Below are 5161 nucleotides of genomic sequence, written 5' to 3'. Positions count from 1 at the left end.
TTCAATTCCATCGTTGGGGGGATTCTGAATGCTCTTTGATTGTAGGTGAACTATAAATCCCAGCAATTACAAATCCCAAATGACAACATCCATTTTTTGAGTGGTGGTCACTCCTTGGGTTAGTACGTATCTTGTGTCCAAATTTGATGTCAATTAGTCCAGTGGTTTTTGAGTTATGTTAATCCCACAAACAAACACTACATTTTTATTTATATAGACTAGCTGTCCCCTGCCACGCACTGCTATGTTTTGTGTGTGTGTATGTGTGATTATGTGTATATATCTATACCTAACTATCTATATATGCAAACACACATATATACACATATACACAAATATATACAGAAATATATAGATAGATGGGTGTATGTGTGTGTGTGTGTGCATATGTGTGTATTTCTGTGTTTATATGTGTATATGCATATTGTATATATGTGTGTGCTTGTGTATATATGTGTATGCATGTCTATATGTATATGTGTGTACATGTGTATATGTAAATATGTGTATGTGTGCATGTATATGTGTATATTTGTGTGTGCTTGTGTACATATATATGTGTGTGTGACTGTCTGTATGTGAGCATGTGTATATGTATATGAGTGTATGTGTATATGGATATATAGTTTATTTTGGGGGGGGGGTTAAGTCCATTCTGCTGGGTTTTTTGTGTGTTTTAGGGGTGATGGACACTCATTGGACTGATAGGTGTATTGTATCCAAGTTTGGTGTCAATTCATCCAGTGGTTTTTGAGTTATGTTAATCCCACAAATGAACATTACATTTTTATTTATATAGATTATCTGGCAGTGTAGACTCCAGTTCCATCTACACTGTTGTTGCGTCTTTTTGGGAGCAAGGAGCCAGCAGCACAACATCAGTTTTTAAGAGTTTGTTTTATTAATGACAGAGGTGACAGTTATCAGTCTTAGATGAAGGATACCCCCCCCCCCCTTAAGTCACCAAGTTAATTTTAGAGCATTTTACAGTGCAGGCACACAAGAGTTTTCACTTTCTGTTTCTTTGAAATCTGAAACTGATTTACAAGATATCACAAAGTTATACAAGCCTAAGTTTCTATTCTATGCGCATGTGCCCTTTAGCAATCGACTTTAGGCAAATGTACCACTAAGACCAAACTTGGCACACATAACCCCATCGTGGTGAGGTTTGGGGGAGGGCGGACAATGGATTATGGAATTTGTAGTACTTTCCAACACTTCAGTTCCCACAGACCACTGCGGCCCCCAACAATGACCAATAAAGACCAAACTTGGCACACAGAGCACCCATGACCCGTTCTATATCCTACTGCAGTTTGGAGGAAGATAGACCATGAATGATGGGACTTGGAGTACCGCCACTCATTTCCCGAGACCGCTACGACTCTCATCCAATGACTGATCAAGACCAAACTTGGCACACATAGCCCCCATGACCCACTTTATGCCCTGGTGCAGTTTGGAGGAGGGCAGACCGTGGATGATGGGACTTGAAGTACCTTCATTCACTTCCCGAGACCGCTGCGAACTTCATCCAATGACTGATCAAGACCAAACTTGGTACACAGAGTCCCCATGACCCACTCTACATCCAAGTGCTGTTTGGAGGAGGATGGACTACGGATGATGGGACTTGCAATACCTTCACTCACTTTCTGAGATCTGTGCGACCCTCATCCAATTACTGATCAAGACCAATCTTGGCACAGAGAGTCCCCATGACCCATTCTACATCCTGGTGCTGTTTTGAGGAAGGACCATGGATGATGGAACTTGAAGTTCCTTCACACACTTCCCGAGACTACTGCGACCCTCATCCAAGACCAAACTTGGCACATAGACCTCTCATGACCCTCTTTACACCCTGGTGTGGTTTGGCTGGGGATGGACCATGGATTATGGGACTTGCTGTACCTTCGCTCAATTTCTGAGACCACTGTAACCCTCATCCAATTACCGAAAAAGACCAAACTTGGCACACTGAATTCCCATGATGCACTCTACATCCTGGTGCGGTTTGGAGGAGGATGCACCATGGACGATGGGACTTTCAATAGCTGCACTCCCTTCCTGAGACCATTACAACTGCCAACAATTATGGATCAGGACCACAATTCAATCAGAGAGCCCACATGAGCCGCTCTACATCCTGGTGCAGTTTGGAAAGAATTTGGAGATGGATGATGGGACTTGCAGTAACTTCACTCCCTGAGACCACTGAGACCCTTGCCAATGACTGATCAAGACCAAACTTGGCACACGGAGCCCCATGACCCACTCTACAGACCATGGATGATGGAACTTCAAGTACCTCCACTCACTTCCCAAGACTGCTGCAACCCTCATCTAATGACCGATCAAGACCAAACTTGGCACACAGAGCCCCCATGACCCACTCCATCCTGGTGCAGTTTGGAGGATGGGCCACAGATGATGGGGCTCGCAGTATCTTCACTAACTTCCTGAGACCATTGCGAGCCATATAAATAAAAGATAAAGACCAACCTTGACACACAATTCCTTTCTCAAATAACCCGGGCAGTGCCGGGTCCCCAAGCTAGTTTCTAATATATGTAATTTTTTATGCTTGTGGGTAAACAGTATTTCTTGCTGTCTCTTTGTCAGTGTTGATGTGGAGAGTGTCTGGTTTATCTACTCTGGAACATGCAACATATAATTGTCCTTCTTTAGGGCCCCCTTTCAAATCTGTGATACTCTGTGTGTGAATCTTATTATACATACATACATACATACATACATATATATATATATATATATATATATATGGCTGGATGGCTCTTTGTCAGTAGGGCTTTGACTACATTTTCTTGCCCGGTGAAGGGAGTTGGACTGGAGTGTCTTAAGTAGTTTCTGTTGGTCATGGGGGTTGTGTGGGGAGTTTGCCCCAATTCTGTCATTGGTGGGGCTCAGAATGCTCTTTGATTGTAGGTGAACTATAAATCCCAGCAACCACAACTCCCAAATGTCAAGGTCTATTCCCCCAAACTCCATCTGTGTTCATACTTGGGTATATGGAATATTTGTGCCAAGTTTGGTCCACATCCATCAATGTTTGAGTCCACAGTACTCTCTGGATGTAGGTGAACTACAACTCCCAACTCAAGGTCAGTGCCCACCAAACCCTTCTTGTGTTTCCTGTGTGCCAAGTCTGGTTCAATTCCATCATTGTTGGAGTTCAGAATGCCCTTTGATTGTAGGTGAACTTTAAATCCCAGCAACTACAACTCCCAAATGATAAAATCAATTTATTTTTTTTAGTGATGGTCACTCCTTAGGTGTATTCTGTCGAAATTTGGTGTCAATTCCCCCAGTAGTTTTTGAGTTCTGTTAATCCCACAAACGAACATTACATTTTTATTTATATAGATTTGTTCGGTCCCTTCCAACTATTCGTGACCTCATGGACCAGCCCACTGTTGACAGTCGCCACACCCAGTTCCTTCAAAGTCAAGCCAGTCACTTCAAGGATACCATCCATCCATCTTGCAATTGGTCAGCCCCTCTTACTTTTTTCCTTCCATTTTCCCCAGCATCATTTTCTTCTCCAAGTTTTCCTGTCTTCTCATTATGTGGTCAAAATACTTCATCTGTGCCTCTAATATCCTTCCCTCCAATGAGCAGTCAGTCAGGCTTTATTTCCTGGAGGATGGACTGGTTGGATCTTCTTGCGGTCCAAGGCACTCTCAGAATTTTCCTCAAACACCACAGTTCAAAAGCATCTATCATCCTTCACTCAGCCTTCCTTATGGTCCAGCTCTTACATCAATAGGTGAATACGGAGAATACCATTGCTTTAATTATGTGGATCTTCAATTATGTGGAGGGCGACTAAAATGATCAAGGGTCTGGAGAACAAGCCCTATGAGGAGCGGCTTAAGGAGCTGGGCATGTTTAGCCTGAAGAAGAGAAGGCTGAGAGGAGATATGATAGCCATGTTTAAATATGTGAGAGGAAGTCACAGGGAGGAGGGAGCAAGCTTGTTTTCTGCTTCCTTGGAGACTAGGACACGGAACAATGGCTTCAAACTACAAGAGAGGAGATTCCATCTGAACATGAGGAAGAACTTCCTGACTGTGAGAGCTGTTCAGCAGTGGAACTCTCTGCCCCGGAGTGTGGTGGAGGCTCCTTCTTTGGAAGCTTTTAAACAGAGGCTGGATGGCCATCTGTCAGGGGTGATTTGAATGCAATATTCCTGCTTCTTGGCAGGGGGTTGGACTGGATGACCCATGAGGTCTCTTCCAACTCTTTGATTCTATGATTGCCAATGTGATGTCTCTAATCTTCACTATTTTATTGAGATTGGACATTGCTCTCCTCCCAAGAAGTAAACATCATCTGATTTCTTGGTTACAGTCTGCGTCTGCAGTAATCCTTGTCCCTAGAAATACAAAGTCTGTCACTGCCTTCATGTTTTCTCTCTCTATTTGTCAGTTATTACTCAGTCTGGTTGCCATCATCTTTTTTTTATGTTTAACTGCAACCCAGCTTTTGCACTTTCTTCTTTCACCTTGGTTAGAAGGCTCCTCAACTCTTCCTTGCTCTCGGCAATCAAAGTGGTATCATCTGCATATCTAAGGCTGTTAAGGCTTCATCCAGCAATTTTAACTCCAACCTTGGATTTGTCAAGCCCTGCACGTGGCATGATGTGTTCTGCATACAAGTTGAATAGGTCGGGTGAGAGTATACAGCCTTTCTGTACTCCTTTCCCAATCTTGAATCAATCTGTTGTTCCATGGTCAGTTCTTACTGTTGCTACTTGGTTGTTATACAGATTTCTCAAGAGACAGACAAGGCAACTTGATATCCTCATTCCACCAATAAATTGCCACAATTTATTATGATCCACAGTCAAAGGCTTTAGAATAGTCAATAAAACAGAAATAGATGTTTTTCTGAAACTCTGCGCTTTCCTCCATTATCCAGCAAATATTGGCAGTTTGGTCTCTCATTCCTCTGCCTTTTGTAATCCCAGCTTGTACATCTGGCATCTCTCTCTTCATGTATTGCTGGAGTCTACCTTGCAGGATCTTGAGTATTACCTTACTGGCGTGTGAAATAAGTGCCAGGAAGTGGTACACAGGGTAGTGTGCATTAGGCGGAACAATGAGATATCACACTTAAGGAGCTAGGCCAGCAG

Source organism: Anolis sagrei, chromosome 2 (assembly GCF_037176765.1).
Source record: "Anolis sagrei isolate rAnoSag1 chromosome 2, rAnoSag1.mat, whole genome shotgun sequence".
In the NCBI taxonomy this organism is placed as follows: domain Eukaryota; kingdom Metazoa; phylum Chordata; class Lepidosauria; order Squamata; family Dactyloidae; genus Anolis; species Anolis sagrei.
Note: the sequence above shows the minus strand (reverse complement) of the source record.